The sequence below is a fragment of the Protopterus annectens genome, chromosome 9.part0 (genome assembly GCF_019279795.1).
Source record: "Protopterus annectens isolate FY-2018-M chromosome 9.part0, PAN1.0, whole genome shotgun sequence".
NCBI classification, from domain to species: Eukaryota; Metazoa; Chordata; order Ceratodontiformes; family Protopteridae; genus Protopterus; species Protopterus annectens.
The window spans coordinates 297,794,313-297,813,431 of NC_056743.1; the positions used below are offsets into that span (position 1 = coordinate 297,794,313).

Consider the following 19,119-nt stretch of genomic DNA (forward strand, 5'->3'; position numbering starts at 1 on the left):
CAGCCTTGTCTGCTTGGTTTTGGAATAAAGAGCTTTGGCTGACTTCCTGGTGGCGATTGTTTCGTTTCGTGGTTGCCTTTTGACTCCGTTTCAGTTTGGTTGCATTTCCCACTTTTGGTTATATATATATATATATATATGTACAAAGAATTTAAGGATAAAATAGTTTTTTTAACTAGATCTTACAGAGGTAGACAGTTTATCTTATTCTTATTTTTAAACTGTGTATATGAGTTATCACATGAGATCTTACAATTTAATAATTTTTATTATTGTAATGTATTTCACAGTACTACTTACTAGTGGTATTTTTGTAAAAGAATTTTTATTTGAATTTACGAATATAGTTCTGCATTATGTCACTGTTGTCTCATTAAGTTTTTTGTAGTTGTTTATTAACTTTATTTTATTTGTAATTTAATTAATTAGCAAGCAATTAATTCTTAACCAGTTGGGGAGCATTTGTAGTTTTTTTAAGGTAAAGGCATTGCTCATTCTTAATAGGTAAAACAGCAAAAATCAGGTATCACAGCGAAACACAGTTGGTAAGTTTTAAAACACATCCAAAGGCAGCAATTCCATCCAGTACAGGTCTTTTATTGAAACAAACAGATAAATCCGGTAAGTGCTTTCACCCAACAGGGCTTCACCAGACCATAATGCATCAGTGATAACAACTTCTTATATAGTAAAAAAAGGCACCAAAAAACTGAATTCAAACATTTTCTTCAAGTGACAAGATCCTAGTCTTATCAAACATCTTGTTCTAAAAACATTAATTATATCTCCATATAAAAAATAAACAAAGTATAAAAAATATATAAAAATATGTATAAGAAAATATAAAAGATATATAAAAATATACATATTTTAATATACAAATACATAAATACTAATGAGAATAAATGCTCAAACTAAAAAATACTGTCATTTCATAAGGACACAAACTTCATGTGCCTATTATACAGAATGTATAATGGTCTTCACCAACTGGTGAACAAATGGTTCTATCTAAGCCTTCTAGACTTTGGTTTGAAGCTCATTCTTATTAGTTCAGATGAAGTCATATGTATGTGGAGGAGAAAGGCACTCACCTATCATTAAACTAATTTTTATAAGTTTTAATTTCATTTAATTTTAGTGTGATTATATTAACCCGAGTTTCTAAGGACCTGGTTCTGTGCTGTATGAAGTAAGACTATCAAGTGGACTTGGCAGGTAGCTTGTACAAACATATGCTGACAAAAAGCTAATTTTTTTTTTAAAGGAACCATGCTAACTACTTGATTGTATGTCAGGGATGTAGCGTCCTGACTGCTCAAACAGTAAAGTGACAGATACATTATTGTATTGTCTGGCATTCTGGATGTTTCTGTTAATGATGACACCATGAAGATTATGGAAGTATTTATGAGTGTTTATGAGCCTATTTTCAAAACAGTTAATTTTTTTAAATTTCCTGCATTAATAGTGATTTTGTGAGTGAGTCGGTCAGTGAGTGAGAGAGAGAGAGAGAGAGAGTGAGTGTGTGAGTGTGTGTGTGTGTGTGTCCTGCAAATGACAGGAACCTTATATGAGATTAGTTTCACTGCCTTGTGCCACTTAGTATTGAGTTAAGCTGTAGTTACCCAATGACCCTGTTTTGAATTAAGTTGCCAAACAAAGAATGAATGAGTGCATGACTAAGGTTCATAGGTAGGTACTAGGCTATCAGCCCAAAGGCCTATGTAAGCCTAGCCAACAAAGTTCCCTGGCTTACGCCACCCAAGAAAGTTATTTTCCTGTGCCACTGTCGCGCAGAGACACAGAAGTGATCCCCGGGATGTATTTTCTATTTCCCATACACTCATCAAGATTTTTCTTGAAGAGTGCTAATGAAGAACTTTGCTTGGCATGGATGGGTAGCCTGTTCCAGAGTATGGGAAGTCTCTGGGACAGGAATCTATCCTTCCAGCATGTCCTGTTTATTGTGGTGACAAGGTTTAGGTCCCTAGAGCATGTAGCTCGGAGGGATTGGGATTTCTTTAGGTGTAGCATGTCCAACAGCTCTGGGTTTGACATAGCTTTATATGTTAGGCAGAGATCACCTCGAAGTAGGCGATATGCTACAGAGTAAAGCTGGAGATTTTTGAGGTGGTCAGTGTAGGGCATTTGTCTGAGGCCAGTAATCCTCTTTGTAAGGTACTTCTGTGGCCTTTGCAGCTGCTGCAGATGACTTGCGAGGTACATTCCAAAAGGGGCGTTGTACTCTATAATGGGTCTAATGAGTGTCGAGTAGAGGGGAACAATGATCTCTTTTTTCGTGGATGAGAACCCTTTTATGATGAGGTGTGCCACGTAAAAGGACTTCCTGACTACTGTGGTGATGTGAATATCAAAGGAGAGACTACTGTCCACCTGAGTCCCAAGGTCTCTTATCACACATTTGGTGTTAAGTAGATTGCTGCCTATGTGGTAGTTCATGGTTACAGAGTTTTTACCAAAGGGGATGACACTGCACTTTTTGGCATTGAGCTTGAGGTCATGGCTCTGACATCAGGCATCTATCTCAGCGAGGCCCTTCTGTAAGATGTCCACATCATTTGGGGACTTGACTATGGCTCCTAGTTTGCAGTCATCTGCGAACTTCATTAGCCAGAGGCCTTCTGTGTTAGCCTGTACTTCAGAGAAGTAGATACCAAATAGGAGAGGTCCCAGGATGGAACCCTGTGGTACTCCACTTGTCACGGCTTTGAGGTCAGATTTGGAGTCTGCAACTTTTACAGTGTGGATTCTGTCAGTGAGCCAGTTGGCAACCCATCTTGTGATGTGGGGATTTATACCTAGTTTAGTGAGTTTAGCTATAATTCCAGAATGGGGGATGGTGTTGAAAGCCTTGCCAAGGTCAAGATAGGCTGTGTGAACCACCTTACCCTCATCTACAGCTTTGGTGACTGCCTCAAAGAAGTCGATCAGATTCAGGAGGCAGGATCTGCCTTTCACAAACCCGAACTGGGTGGGATCCAGAGTTTGGAGGTTACCAATGTCTTTGTTTATGAGTTCCATGATGATACGTTCCATGGCCTTGAAGACCAGGCTCATCAGGCTAATAGGTTGATAGTTCCCAGGATCAGTGGTGGCTCCCCCTTTGTGGAGTGGGATAACTGTTGCTGTGTGCCATTCAGTGGGCACAAAGCCTGATGTGAGGCTATTATTGAACATGGTGCTTAAGTGGGGAGCCAGTTTATTCTGAAGTTCATGTAAAATACAACCTGGGATGTTGTCTGGTCCCATGGATGCTGTGTTTTTGGCTTTAGAGAGTGCAGCTTTTACCTGAGTAGTTGTGATTACAGGGACTCTGCATTCTTCCTGTATAGATATGGGCCCTTTAGGGGGTGAGGGAGGATAAAGTTAGCACTGAACCTATCTGCTAGGATGTTGGCAATATCAGTTGGTTCTGTAATTTTTGTGCCATTGTGCTGTAACTCAGAGCAGATCTGGGTGTTGCCATCAAGATTCTTGACATAGCTATAGAATACTTTGTGTTTGTCCTTAGAATTAGTGGTGATTTTGTTTTCGTAACTAGCTTTGGAGGATCATATAAGGGATCTCAGCTTATTACTGAGGCTGACCAGGGAGCTCCTCCACTCATGGGAATTTACTCTCTTTTGCAACAGTTTCTTCCTTCTGTTGTACAGTTTGTTTATGGCAGGGGACCACCGGATTGCTTTCCTTTTTTTGGAGGATAGCTTCTTGGTTCTGTTTGGGATAGCATGATCCATACATTCATGTAAGTGCTTATAGAGTGCATTTGTGTAGGATTCAGCAACTGTATTGACCATCTGCATGGGTGTCATGAAGTTCACCACTTCTGTCTTAAGAAGCATGAAGTTGGCTTTGGAGAAATGTTTTACTATAGTTTCCTTAATGGGGGGTGGGGGCGAGATGTGGATATCAAGGGTGATTAGCTTATGGTCGGATCGGTCCAACGAGGAGTTGACTTCAGGTGTGGAACACCAGTCACTCATGTTGGTAATGACTAGGTCTAGGATATTGTTGCCCCTGGTGGGGGTGTGGATAAGTTGATCTAGGGCATTGGAGTTTATGAATTCCAGAAAGCGTTGAGCTAAGGAGTTGGCACACGGGTAGTGTTTCCAGTTAATGGTGGAGTAGTTGAAGTCACCCATTATTAGGGTGTTTGGTTGAACCCTAATATTTTCCAGTACATCAGGAAAAGAGGAGTGGGAATCCTGGAGCACGGTGGGAGATCTGTAGCAAGCTACAGTTTGGATTGCAGTTTTGCCCAGAGTTAGTTGCACTTGGATAACCTCGGGTGCATTATGCTGAGCAACTAGCCTGGAGGTGTGGATATCCTTAATGAATATGGACACACCTCCGCCTTTGGTGTTTCGGTCCAGGTTACATGGCCGAAAATTATAGTATGAGTTATAGCCTGGTAGTGCAGGGGTGCCCTCTGGAGCCTTGAACCAGGTCTCAGTCACTGCACAGATATCGATGTTCTCCATTTTAAGGAGTGCCTTGAGTGAGTGCATTTTGAGATTTAGACTTCTAGCATTGAGTAGCATTACCCTCAGTTTTTGCTTGCCTGTTCCTGTTATGGTGATAAATTTGTTATTTGAACCTTGCCTAAAAAAGGCACTATAGAGGCAGCAAGAGTCTTAGCCAGTATCCGGAATCCCAGGGGTGCAGGTGCAAGCCATCTGTGGCAAAGCATTGTGGTCTGTCGACCATGTCATCCCAAGTAGACAGATACTGGATCCCCTTAGAATGACACCACAAGCTTAGCCAATTGCTGAAGTCAATCGTTTTGTCCTTGTACTGCGATATCATTCTGGGCGATGGCAGAATGCTACTCAGAGCTAGGATCATACCTGCCTGGGCTACAAGATCAGAGAGCTCTTCCATGTCTCTTTTCATGTAGTCCAGGGAGGTACATCTCAAGTCATTCACACCAACATGGACAATGACAGAGTCATATTTGTACTTGTTGTGAAGTGACCTGAGTGTGTGGGTTATGTGGCGGATCCTGGCACCCGACAGGCAGCTGACAGTAACCTTCTCCTTGTTTAGCCTGGTGAGTGGGACATCAGTGTGCCTGACTATAGAGTCACCTATGACTAGTGTGTTGGGTACATTGTTTTGCCTTATTGGCTGTGGTTGAGTCTGTGGGCTGTGTCATTTGGGTTGTGTTGGGGGATGGAGGTTGCTTGGCTTCTGCTTTGGAGGTCTCTGTTGCTTAGACAGATTATTATTGAGAGCCTCCACGAATGTTTTTTGTTACTATGTGCGGATTTTGGTGGTCTAGATTTAGTGAGACTATGTGATGAGTGTGGTGTGGTGCAAATGTTTACCTTCATACTTAAAAACAAATGCCAGTAATGTGCTGTTATAATAATTTTCGAAAACATCTTTCTTTCTACATCAGACTTACAACATATATTCCCTAAATAGTACTGCTCAAGAAAATGTTCATGCAGTTACCCACAATATCAACTCAGTGAGAGAACACGTCTGCCAATTTCTAAAAACAGAACAACCCAAATTGCTTGGATTGGTTCTCCTGAAGAAGAAGATATTTGCCAAAATAGAGTTTATACCAAAATTTAACTCAGGACCTCACTTTTTCTGGGAAAATTAAACACACTGCAGCAAAGAGAGCAAGCTGTTTGTCTCACTTTGATTGAGGAAGTATTTTTTGTTACAGTTTGCCATTTCATGTTCATAGCTATTCATCTTTGGGGAAGCCAGTTCGCAATTTGGTTGCAGGTATAGGAGTTCTAGTACAAAATGTGATGCAGCATCATGTTATTACATTTCTGGAGGAGGAGTTGAGAGACATGAGGAGCCCAGAAGAATAACAGAAGAAAGAGATCATTCACTGTAAAGGAAGAGTTGGCACCTGACTAAGCAGCTCCATTGCTGGAGTGTGTGTGTGTGTGTGTGTGTGTGTGTGTGTGTGTGTGTGCGCGCGCGCGCACGCGTGCGTGTGTACGTGTGTGTGTGTGTGTGTGTGTGTGTGTGTGTGTGTGTGTGTGTAGCATAGGTGTTGGGTTATATAAGCCAATGGGGCTGTAACCCCAGCAATATTTAAGTAGACTGGGTAGATTCCTACTGGACAGTGACTTCATAGCTTAAGGGGTAGATGGAACCTCCAAGCAGAATAAAATTTTGTCCTGTTTCCATTCAGAGATTTGAATTCAGACGTTTTTCCCTGTCACCCAGTCCTAAATCCTCTAATGTCCCACTCCTTGGAAATAGAATCATACTGAGCAGAGCATTTGTACTGATGTGGTTTGCTCAGCCAAGCAAGACATGCCTATTAAGTAATGGAGATTGTTAGAGTGAGTTTCTTCTCACTGCCTGATTGCAGGAAATTATGCTTATGTGACAACTTTTGCATGTTATGTACATAAAAGATCTCAGGCAATGCACTGTAGAAGATGGGGAAGTTCCAAGGCAGGAATGGGAAACTGAAAATGTCTTCACAATTGCATCTCATTTTAATTTTAGTAGACTAATGTCATGGTACATTAGTGAAACAAAACTATTTAAAAAGCCAATTATCAGTTGATTTTAAACAAAGATGGTTAATACAGAGTAGGCATGCAGTGGTATAATTAGGTAGCATTTAAGGCTGAAAGCACCTTTCTATTACCTTCCTGCATTACAGATTAACCTATTTCATGTAAGAGTTATGATAGTAAAACAGTAACAGTGGCAATCTGAATTCACTGACAATGTGTCCAAGTGCACAACATGTATTATTCTACTGAAGAACTCTGTGAAGACATTTGCTACATCCTGAGTTCTACACTGATAGTCAACACTGTTACACTTATTATGAATGCAACAATTAGAAAATAGGTATTAGAGCTAAGTAGTAAGTTTCTGGCTTTCTCTTAGTTCAACACTGATAGCTGATGCTGTTACACTTATTATGATTGTAATAATTAGAAAATAAATAGAAGGGATAAGTAATACGTTTCTATATTTCCTTGAAAAAAAATAAATACTGTAATGTATCTCTTTCCTTTTATACTTTGGTAGAAATAACAAAAGAGTTTTGCTGCTGCTGTATACTTAAAATTAATTAAGTGTATTGAACAGCATATTTGTGAATACCAGAGACAGTCAAGATTGAGCAAGAAAAGAGTAAACCCATGTGTATTGATAAAACAGTATGGTACAGTTTTCCAGAAAAAAAATTCTGTCACTTATTTAGGCCAAATATAACCGATGATAATAAAATAAGAACCACTGAATGATTTCACACTTTCCTCTAATTGGATGAGTAGAAATGTGAATATAAATAGTAGGGTTTTAGCAGCCAAATTCAAATTGACAAACATATTTCATGAATCATTTCATCATGTAACAATGTTTGATGCCTCATAATGTCTGGCACTATTGGCCAGAGGTGATTAACTGCTGTATTCAGTCTTGAACTATAAAAAAATGAATAAACGTTTTTCCTATTTGCTTTAGAAGGCATTATTTGAGCTTCTATAAAAGAACGTTATTTTCTACTAGGCAGCTGAGATAAGCGATATTATATGAAGCAGATAAGGCATACATTACATTAATGTGACTCAAAGACTTTTAGTGTGTGTGTGTGCGTGTGTGTGTGTGCATTTAATTATGATACCTGACAACTTTAGGTTAGAAAAGCTGATTTCTCTGCTTAAAAATCCAGGAAATAGCTTATGGGAAATTAAGTTTTGCTAGCTGCTTTAAATATACATTGTGAATTCACAAGGTATTTTTCTTCATTTTTAGTTATTACAAAACTTACTGCTGAAAATTACAGAACTTCTACAATGTTTTGTTTTCTGGTAACTTTATACTGACCAAATGACCATTTTTTTAAAACCATGATTTAAGTTTGTACTTTTAATTTCTAAATTAATTCTGATATTGCTGTAGTTGCCACTAGAAGAAAACTTGTTACAGTGTGTTACACTATCCTAATCTATTTTCATTAAACATCTATGGCAGGCACTATGAGGTTGATTTCCACCTGTGCTGAAATAAGAGAAGTTCAATATGTTATATGAAATTGATATTTAATTCATCAGGTTTATTATCACATTGTGCTTTGTGAGGAAATTGTACTGAGGAATTGAACTTCAACTTGAGTGCTTGTTGCAGAACATCCTGTTTTCAGTCTGGGTTTCAGCAATAAGGGAATAATGCTAAAGGACATAATAGAGATTTCTATTACCACTGTAGTTTATAACATACTGTTTTTTCTCTTCTCTTCAGAAATTGTTATATCTGCTTCTAATTTGTTAGGACTCATGATTAATAGAAAATTCCACAGATTTTTTTTAAGACAGTATGCTGTGTAAATGGAAGTACTAATTTGTTTTTAAATCAGGAGATGTGGCTTCCTTCTTCTTGTGTGTAGCTGTTATGTCTAACTGGCCTACTATTTTTGGACTTTTGAATAAATATTGCACCATCCTAAAGTATTGGTTTGCAGGACATAGTAACATTATGTCAGCTTTGGAAGCATGGTGACTCCTCTTTGTGAGTTGGTGGTTACTGGCAGTTGTTTTTTTCAGAGCTAAGCATATACTATGATTCTTAATGATTGTTATATGTGTTGTATCATGTAAATGGGTCCTATCAGCTCCAGCAGACCCAAACAAAAGGGATACATATACCAAGTCATTTCCATGCTAGAACACTACAACATACCTTGTAGATACATTTGTATAGCATTCACAAAGTAGCTGTCTGTGAATTATGGCTGGGGTAGTTGTAGGAACTGAGACTACTATTTTTGTTACATGTTCATCTTTGTCTCTATGATGGAAATGTACAGTCCAGTATAAATCAGTAAATGCAAGGAATTGAATGATCTCTTAATAGACACTGACCTTCATGCTTCCTTTGCATGTGAGTCAATCTGCGGAACATAGAATGTTGTAATGGCATCTGAGCACTGTGTGTCTATACTTAAGCAACTTGTTATGCACTGTAGACCACCTTAGTACACACTATCACCAAAAACACATGGCTTTTGACAGCATGTACTTTTCTCCCAATTTTCATACTTTGGTTTGTGGCTGTTTACTTATAGAAGACCCTAAAGTAATGATACTTAATGTATATACACACAAACACACACACACACATATGTGTGTATATATGAAACAGATATGTATATATATATATATATATATATATATATATATATGAAACAGATTTTTAATGACATGTCACCATGTGCAGTATACTACTGAAAAATGCAAGCATACCTTCTCCAGTTCAGTAGTCTTCTGTGCAGATATATCCCAGAGTAATAGCCTCTTCATTGTTCTCCACATAAACAAGTCTTCTCACCTTCAGGTTCCCTAGCTACATGGTTGCCTTTTTATGGTGTAGAGTCAGAGCTGTTAGCAAGGTGAAGATTCAAAGAAGGTGTGAACTCATTAGAATTGCTGAAACCCAAATGCTTGGCTCTGTGTATCAGATGTAAATGTAATGCAGGGAGTCCCTCTGTGTTTGTTGATAATGGATTGCAACTGTGAATGATTACTGGTAGAGACAAGGAAAACACAACAGCAATTCAGACTGCCCTAACTCCAGTCAGTATGTCAGATTAAACTTACAAAGTATATAGAAGTAATGTTATCAAGGTTGGAAATGTAAGTAAACAGCACCGAATTCACAGGTTCTGTTCATTAACATCCAACCTCTCCTTCATTTGTTGACAACTGTATATTATTGCTATTTAATTTCCTCACACATTTTAAGGACAAGGACATAGAATGCCTTACAGGCTGCATGTCTCAGATTACTGGTCACATAATACAAGTATGAGCAACAAACACACAGAGGTAAGACAGAGCTGCATTTTTGCAAGCAGTAGTCACAAATGGCTATGTGATCATTCAGTATAATACATCCAAAATTATGTCATGCACAAATAACTATGTGTTTTTTAGTACTGTGGATGATGCTGCCATTGGTTGTATGCAGAACGATTTCAGTTCCCTGCACCCTTACTGTTTTCTGAAGGTTTATTGGAGTGAGAGTTCAAATCCAGACCTTTGTAGAAATATTTAATGTGTAAAACCAAACATTTAATAGTGTTTTTTTTCATAGATTGCTTTTCTTCATTTCAACTACATTTCCTTTTTTTATTTATTTATTTATTTATTTTCTGGCCAATGTTTTGCACTGTGCAAGGCTTAGTGCAAACAAGGGAAACAGAGAAAATGAATGTTAGGTTTAGCTATGCTTATCAAGTTTGCAAGACACTTAGCAGTGCGCAAACCCAAACTAGTAGCCCACACAGGAAGCAGACAGAACACCTGCAGAACACATGTTGACAAGGTGTCTGTAAAAGTGCAAAGGTCAAAAATGATACATTGTTGCAATTTTTGGTTTCCATCACACAACGCCACTTAGCAAGGTTCCCCAACACCTGCAGTCATTGAACACCTGTAAATAGGATGCAGACAGTCAATAATTAAAAACTAAGTGGCATTGTGCAGAGATTAACACAGAGAATTTAAGAATGAGTAGGAATTGATGCAAATGTCATGTCACTAGTCCTGTGGCAGCAGGTTTAAGTATAGGTCTGAAGTATAGATGGTCCTGTGTTCTAGTACAGTGTGTGCAACCTATTTATAAACAGTGCAGTTTATAGCAATGAACTGTAAAATAGACAAGTGTTATTTCAACATTCTTGTGGCAACAGGTGTACGTGTAGGACTGCAATACACATGGTCTTGGGTTCTAATACAGGACATTCCAGACATTTTTACTGCTGTTTTATTTCCCATTATATTCTGCTCTTCACCCCCACTAGTAGATCTGCCACACTTTCATTCTCTGTTACATCTAACAATGGCATCACTATCTCCCCAGATCAACACACTAAACTTCTAGGGGTTATCATAGACAATAATCTCAAATTTGACCTACAGGTCAACAAAACCATACAGCTCATCAATACGAAGCTTGGATCACTGTATAGAAACAAGACACTCTTAACCCACTGGCTAGAACTGAAATCACCCAATCACACCTACTCTCTACTCTTTTATATGCCTCACCTGTACTCTCAAACCTCAATAAAACCGAACTATAGCTACAACCATATTGCCAGATTCGTCACTGGCTCCACCTATAGAACCCATCACTGCCAGAACCTGAAACAACTAGAATGGCTAGAACTGCCCAGCTTAATTCAATTCAATCAACTCTTAATAGCGCACAAAGTTCTGTACCACCCTAAAGATACCCCCCTTTCTTATAAATATTATTACGCCATATAGCAACCTGAGTTCCCTACAGTCAGCTGACAAATTACTGGTCCAAACCCACAAAGCTAATAACTCAGCTGGTGAATCCCTTTTCACCAACTTTGTTGGCAAAACCTGGAATGCCTTGCCAAATTATATAACCCTACAATCCTCCAAAAGTCTCTTAAAAAAAAACCTCAAACAGTATCTCAAATTGAACTGGCCATGCCCATGTACCAACCCGGATTAAGTTATAAAACAATAGCATAATCAGTAATTATCATAGCATAATCAGTAATTATCATAACATCTAACTACATCCCCATGTTATGTATCCAATCTTACTTGTAATTGCATCTGTCCATAGAACTGTGAGTCCCTACTAGGGACTAAATGTGAGTTACAATCTTGTGTCTGTCCATAAGAATTGTGAGTCCCTACTAGGGAACATTACTAAACCAATGTACATAAGATAAATTACCACTTTGTTTTTATATATTTTAATTGTTTTCTAACATCTAGTGTATCCTTTGTATGTCTGTCCATGAGAACTGTGAGTCCCTACTAGGGAACACTTCTAAACCAATGTACATAAGGTATATTACCACTTTTTTATATATTCTAATTGTTTTCTAACTTCTTGTGTAACCTTTTGTATTTTTGACTATGTGGAGCTTTTCTCCCCGGGCCTCCGCTGAAAATGGGCATGTATCCAGTTGGACTATCCCAGTAAACAAATGTAAAATAAAAATAAATTCACTTTCAGTTATAACACTTTAGATAGTGAGCTAATATGAATAATATGTATGAGGAATAAGACACCCTTATTGTGTTTTCAAATGTATGACTGAGTGTATGCTGTCTATTATATTTCTGCTATCTGGACTTGGATGGCCTTCACAATTAAATAAGACGTATACACAACTGTATCTATTGACAAGAACCTTGTCAGGTCACACACACACACGTGTAACACCTTAAACTGTCAGCTATATTTATGAATGATTACTGCCTATGTCTGAGCATCACGTCTTCTGTGGCAAAGATGAAAAATCAGTGCTGTGGAAGAAAATATTTTGTCCTTTATACTAGGTTTGAATTCCATACTTTAAAAATCAATTTCATTAGTGTATAAAGACAAAAATAAATGTGTCAGCTCATAACATTTATGCCCCATTGCATGTCTGCAAACTTAACTCTCCTAACGGTTACCTGCTCATTTTCAGTATATATTTCCAAGCTACATGCAAAGACTCCTCAAGCTAAGGCCAAATGTCAGATTAACCTTCTTATTTCAAATATTTATTTCATCCCTGTTTGGCACTGCTGCTCTCACATTGTGCAAACACAGTTGACACCGTTGCTCGGGTTTGTGAACTACCAGTAAATGCAATAACTGGATTTGGCTGGAAAGCATTAGTTTCCATTGCTTCTAGGTCAAGTATTAGACATATCTGGAGTCTCCAGAGAAGCTGCCTAATTTAGGGCACAGAGGTGGGGTGTCCAGGAGTCCAGGATATTTATTGCAATCCTGGTAAAGCACCACAGCCAAAGGCTTCTATGTGGGGACTACTCTGGCTCTCAGTACAAGTCAGAGGCATGGAGTAGTTTGGCTCAGGCATTAGCCAGTGTTACTGGCATCTTGAGCACTGGAGAACAGTGTAGTTATAATTTTAATGACCTACATAGATGTAAAACAGATACTATCAACTGTTGTTTGACAGAATTTGAGATTGCAGACATCCCACAGCTGTGTAAGTATGATAATAAGAGTGTATTTGTAATACTTAGAAAGTTAATATAGGCAAGACTGCTGTGTATCATGCTGTTTTGTTCTTTTCAGTTCTTCATGTAGCTAATGACAACATAGAGTTGAATAGATGTGCTCATGCTGCTCGAATGGAGAGACTGAGAGAAGCAAGTGGTATGTATGCAACACAAGAGAAGTATTATTGTAGCATATCCTTACTGTAAGAGCAAGTAAGCATGCATTAATCTGTAGCACAAATCAACTTTAGGAGTCAAATATAAGACTGTAGTCAAAGGTTCTTGGTTCAAATATCATGAGTCACAGCTACACAGTACTGCATTTCTTTAAATGAAATGAAACTCTATACAAGTGGCACCGATGCCTTGCAGTTAACTGTAATCAGTATAACTGGAAGTAAGCAGTATAACTGGAACACGTATATGTGCAATATATGCACATTTCAAAGATTACTTTCAGCAATCTGTAGGTATAATGTCTATTTGTTAGGACATATACTTAAATGTAATACGTCAGATAAAATAGTTATATAATTGTGTTAAAGCATTGTATGTCACTTATGATGGCAGTAATTTTATCTCTTTTTTTCTCTCAGCCCAACCCTTATCTGTCTTTTTTTATTTTCTGTTGTGTGTATGTTGTCAAAATGTCTCCATGTCATCCATGTGTACCAACTCACTAAATACTACACAGTACAGTGAGGTAGGCCAGTCTCATTGGATCAGACTGCTCCCATTCAACTGACTGCAGCACTGATGCCCAGCACATCTGAGACCCAACCTGGCAGCACTGCCTCCGCTGCCCCCCCACTACCTATGCCCTCAGGAAGTACTGCTCCAGAAGCTGGTGCAGTAGTGCCCTCTGGGAGCAGTGGCAGAGTTGGAGATTTCATCACCTGCCAGGATATGCTAGGGTGTCTGCTCATGGTTGTGCACTGCACCATTGATATATGCCCACACTGGATGGCGAGGCTGCTCTCTCTCATGGTATGTAGGAGGAGAAAATGTCAAGCACTCCAACGGCCAGTGGAGTATGGGAACAGTGATGACAGCCCAGTGGGTGAGGACTTGACTGTCATTGTCTCCCTGTGTGATGGGCACGAGCCTGTGTTGGCCCCCCCCTCACCCCAGTCATGGTGTCCCCCAACCGTCTGTGTGCCTTTCCATCCCTGTGTCCTGTGTTATTTGTCTTGTTTGTTTGCATTTGCTTCCTCACCTACCCAATTTACTTGACCCCAAAATAACTACATCCTTTACCCAGCATTCATCTCTTAATGAATTTAATAAAATGGGCACCTGTCCCAAAAAATAAATAAATAAATAAATAAATGTATATATATACACACACACACACACACACACACACACATATATATATATATATATATATATATAAAATCATCCCATTCATAGCTCTTAATTTTGTACATGTATCTTCTTTGCACACTTGATTCAATCCAGTTAACTATACATGATTATGTTGTTGTCATCCCTCTCTCTAGAGGTGACAGCCCAAATTCAGCTAATATTCTACACATATCAGTTTTTACTGTTAAAGAAATGGATAGCTATGGTTCTTTCCTACCTCCCTCTTGCACATTCCTGTATTGCTTTCCCTTTGTTCTTTCCCCTGCTTGCTCTCCATTTCACCACTTTCCTATCTACCCCATTTTAACACCTATAATCTGGTCAAAAAAATAGAATCACATACAACACACATAAGTACCAGAAAAAGATGTGGATCCCTTCACGTTTTGGCGTCTGTGTTTGCATGGAGTCTGGCATTGTGCACCAATGTCAAGCAACACTGAGCGGCTCTACAATGCTGCTGCTAACTCTGCGCAGTGACGCTTAACCCCACTGTGCTACAGCCACACACAATAACATATGCTGAATGTACTATAAAGAATAATGTCATTGTATTACAACCATTTATTTAAAAGTATCATATATACCTGGATGTGAATCCAGTATCATCTGGGCTCAAAAAGAAATGTATCAATGCATTTACATCTGCTGCCACAGAGTCAGCTTAACAGCAGGTGTGTTTCATAGACACGATATTAACTCTCCTACTTTTAGCAATGCAGCTCATGTGTGCGCACTGCTTAACTATTCTCAAACAGTGAAATTAAAGGAAATGTGCATCTCCCATGTGCAAACACTTTGCCAACCATCACGCAAACCTTCTGCTTGCCACTGGGCTATGCAAAGTCAGTATTGGCATGTATAAGTGCTGTTTTCTGTCCATCTACTTTATGCCATGGAACTACATGTGGAAACATAACAAACTGAAGTTCCTGTCTAACAGTATGTCACATATTTACAATGCAGACATGTGTTAATTCACCCATGCACTGCAGTGCTGTTGTCTCAGTACATTTTCACACATATTTCAAATACACTACATAAATGTATATGAGATGTTGTATGATATGCAATGCACATCAGTCTGGTAGCATGCAAAATGAGAACTGTCTTCACAGTTGAACTTGACTACACATCCATCAACTGACTCTAGGAACTATTGACCCATAAGCATAACCATCCCTATCTGCAAGGGTATGGAAATAATCATCATGGACCTTTTTCACAGGGACATAGGTGAACTTCACTGCTCTTGACACAACCCATTTTGGTTTTGTCAAGGGTACATCTTGCTTATTAAACCTAGTGGACTTCTTTGATAATGTCCCCAAAGCCCTGGATGAGGAAAAAACAGGACATAGCACCTAGAGACTCCCCCAACATTATTAACATATTACAGAAAGGGTTGAAACAGACAAACAATGATATACATAGACCCCTCTAAGATCAAACTTAGTGGTGTTAGACTTGGGAACACAGACTGAGAGCAATCTAAACTTCAATCACTATGTGTCCATACTGGTAAGACACACATTCTACTTTGTGCACCTCATAAATAAGGGCATCACATCCAAGACCAGAGAGGTCAAAGCTCTGCAGTACTTGACCCTTAGACCACTAATTGAGTACAATGCACCCTTCTGTATGTACCTGACCAGACACCTGTAGCAACTGGAGAAAACACAGAGGAATCTTACTAGGAGAATCCAGCACCTCCAAAACATGACATACATGGAAAGACTGAAAGACCTGTCACTGTACTCAGTGTCATTCAGACTGCTGACAGACAACCTGTGCCTGGCCTACAGAGCAGTCTCAGACTCTGCCCTACTGGAAATGCTGGACATCTGCAAATCAAACAGGACAAGAATAACTTGCTCCAGGGATCTCAACCTAGCCTGTGACATAAACAGAACATGCTGGAGAGACAGAAATATTGCCCATCGATTGTCACTCCTCAGTAAAAGGCTCCCACTGCATGTGAAACAATGCTTCTCAATAACCCTGTTCAAGCATAACCTTCACAACTAGTTGGGTGATTGTAAATTCATCCCAGGGGTGGCACCTATGCCCCTCATGGACAGGAGCAGTTGGTGCTGATCATAAAATTGCTCTGCTAACAATGACCATCAAACTATACTCAATAAGGGTAGTTGGGTTTTTACACAGCTAGACTTGCAAGGGCCCTAGGGCCATTAGCCAAGTAACCTCCTATGAGGCTGTGAACCTATGCAGGCCTCCCAGCATCATCTTTCCAACATGCACTGCTGATGTCATCCAATGTAAGCTGTCCTGTAACCTTGTACAAGTCAGCCTTGTGTCATGGTCCTTGCATAAAGTACTGAGTTCTGCAGTCTATATACTTAGGTAGGGGTTCTGTTCTCATTGCAGTCAACTGTTTGTATGTGTGTGTGTGTGTGTGTGTGTGTGTGTGTGTGTACTGTGTGTGTGTGTGTGTGTGTGTGTGTGTGTGTGTGTGTGTGTGTGTCTGTGTGTCTATCCAGAAGAGCATAAGGGTATATCCTACAGTTATCACTCCAATCCCATGAATTGACAGTATTTTGACACTTGAATATGCCTGCATATCTATTTCATGCTAGCTGCCCAACATCTTCTCTCCAACATGCACTGAAGATGTCATCCACTGTAAGTTGTTCTGCAACCTTCTAAAAGTCAGACTTGTGCCTTAGCACTTGCATAAAGTACTGAGCCCTGTAGTCTGTGTACTTAGATAGGTATGGGGTTCTGTTCTCCCTGTAGTCAACTGTGTGTGTGTGTGTGTGTGTGTGTGTGTGTGTGTGTGTGTGTGTGTGTGTGTGTGTGTGTGTGTTTGTGCACTTGTTTGTCATTAGAGAAAGCCTTTTACACCAGACAATGCTAATGTCATCAGTTATAAAGTGTTGTCTGACACAATCAAAGTCAGACTTGGGCTGTTGTCCTTGCCTTAAATACAGAGTTCTGTAGTCTCTGTACTTAGGTAGGGGTTCTGTTCTCACTGTAGTCAACTGGTGCATGTGTGTGTGTGTGTGTGTGTGTGTGTGTGTGTGTGTTTTTCCACTTGCTTAACATTAGAGGAGCCTTTTACACCAGCATGTGGGACACTGCTATTACTATATTCTACTCATCAGACACTGCTGATTTCATCAGCTATATCTGATTTGCAGATGTGCACTATTCTGAGCAAGCCAGGTTCAAAGACTGGCCTGGAGGCCAGGCAGAAGTCACCTTATTCTATAAGATCCAGATGACAGTGATGTGGCCTTCAGTCTATCCACATACATCATGGCATGGTTTGTAGGCCCTGTGTTTTCTTATTGAGAAACCACTATGGACTCTCTAACTCCTGCATGTGTCTGGTGAGTACATGCACAAGAGAGCATTATACTTTATTTGTGTTCTGGTGAGGTTCAAGTACAGTGCTGTAATATAATCCTCATATCTGAATACAGTGACATGACTTATGATGTGCACAACAGAGACTTTCATTACCAGTGTGGATACTTGGAAGTCGAAGTTCAGATTGCTATCTATGTGTGTTCCCAGTGCTTGCATCACTGGGTTTCAGCATAGCACAACTGTTGTCAATATTGTAGTCAGCAGGGAATTCCACTTTGTAGAAGGACAAAATGAAGACACATTTTAACATTTATTTGTAGAAGGTGTGGCTTTGTCACCAACCATTTGTCTGTGTTAGCCCCTTCTGTAGTATGTTATCATCATAGGTGGACTCAATGATTGCACCCAGTATGCAAGAATCAGTAAACACGGTAAACCAAAGATGGTATACTTTAGCCTGAACTGACAAGAAATACATTCCTAACAGTAAACGGCCAAGCACAGATCCCTGGGGTATGCCAATTGTGACACTCTACTGGCACAAGTTGATTCACCAACTTTCACAGTATGTGTTCTGTCAGTGAGACAGTTGTTACCCATCTAGTGATGAAAGGGTTAATTCCCAGCTGGGAGAGTTTCTCAGTGATACCTGCATGGGGTATTGTGTCCAAACCCTAGGCCAGATCAGGATAGCCAGCATGGATTGCATCACATAAAATCAGTGGGCTGTCACAACATCACAGACTGCCTGTCACAAGACTCAGTACATATACCTTCCTGATACAGTTGAATACACACTCCAACACACCCTCCACACTGACTATATTTCTGTAGAAGGGTGTACATCAACATGCATCCATCTGAGTTGGGGGGACAGCACCTGATGCATGCATGTATAGACACATCCTGAATCTCCTCATCTGTAAAGTAGACCAACATCTCACCATGGAACATTTACTAAATGGACAGTAGTAATATTCTGGTTGAGTGCAACAGACCTGTGTGAGTTGTTATTGCTACATCATGTCTGTTAGATCTGGTAGACGTCCTCAAAGAGGTCATCGAGGGCATGCATGATGACAACACTATTAACCTTTTGAACATGACAAGCCCAAGGCATTTCACATAAATCCACACTAAGGTATTCACTCAACACTGTCAGATGTAGCCATAAACACCTATAGCACCAAGCAGGTACACCACTGTATCACATATGTGGCACCAAAATATGTTGACGTGTGAAGTGAAATATATGTCAGGTCCAGTGATCAGGTCTGTACATCAGGGCTGTCTGCTAGGCCCTTTCCTGTCCATTATTTAAGTCACAGACATCACAAATGACAGGTGCCTGAAGGACTACAGATTGTGGGCAATCATTGACTGCAACTGC

At 39.6% G+C, this 19,119-nt stretch overlaps 1 protein-coding gene across 1 annotated transcript in view; it reads left to right on the top strand.

Moving 5' to 3' along the window:
* Positions 1-19,119, top strand: part of PNPLA2 (patatin like phospholipase domain containing 2) — a 930,557-nt gene that overhangs the window by 576,085 nt on the left and 335,353 nt on the right. The gene's annotated exons all lie outside the window — the stretch shown is intronic.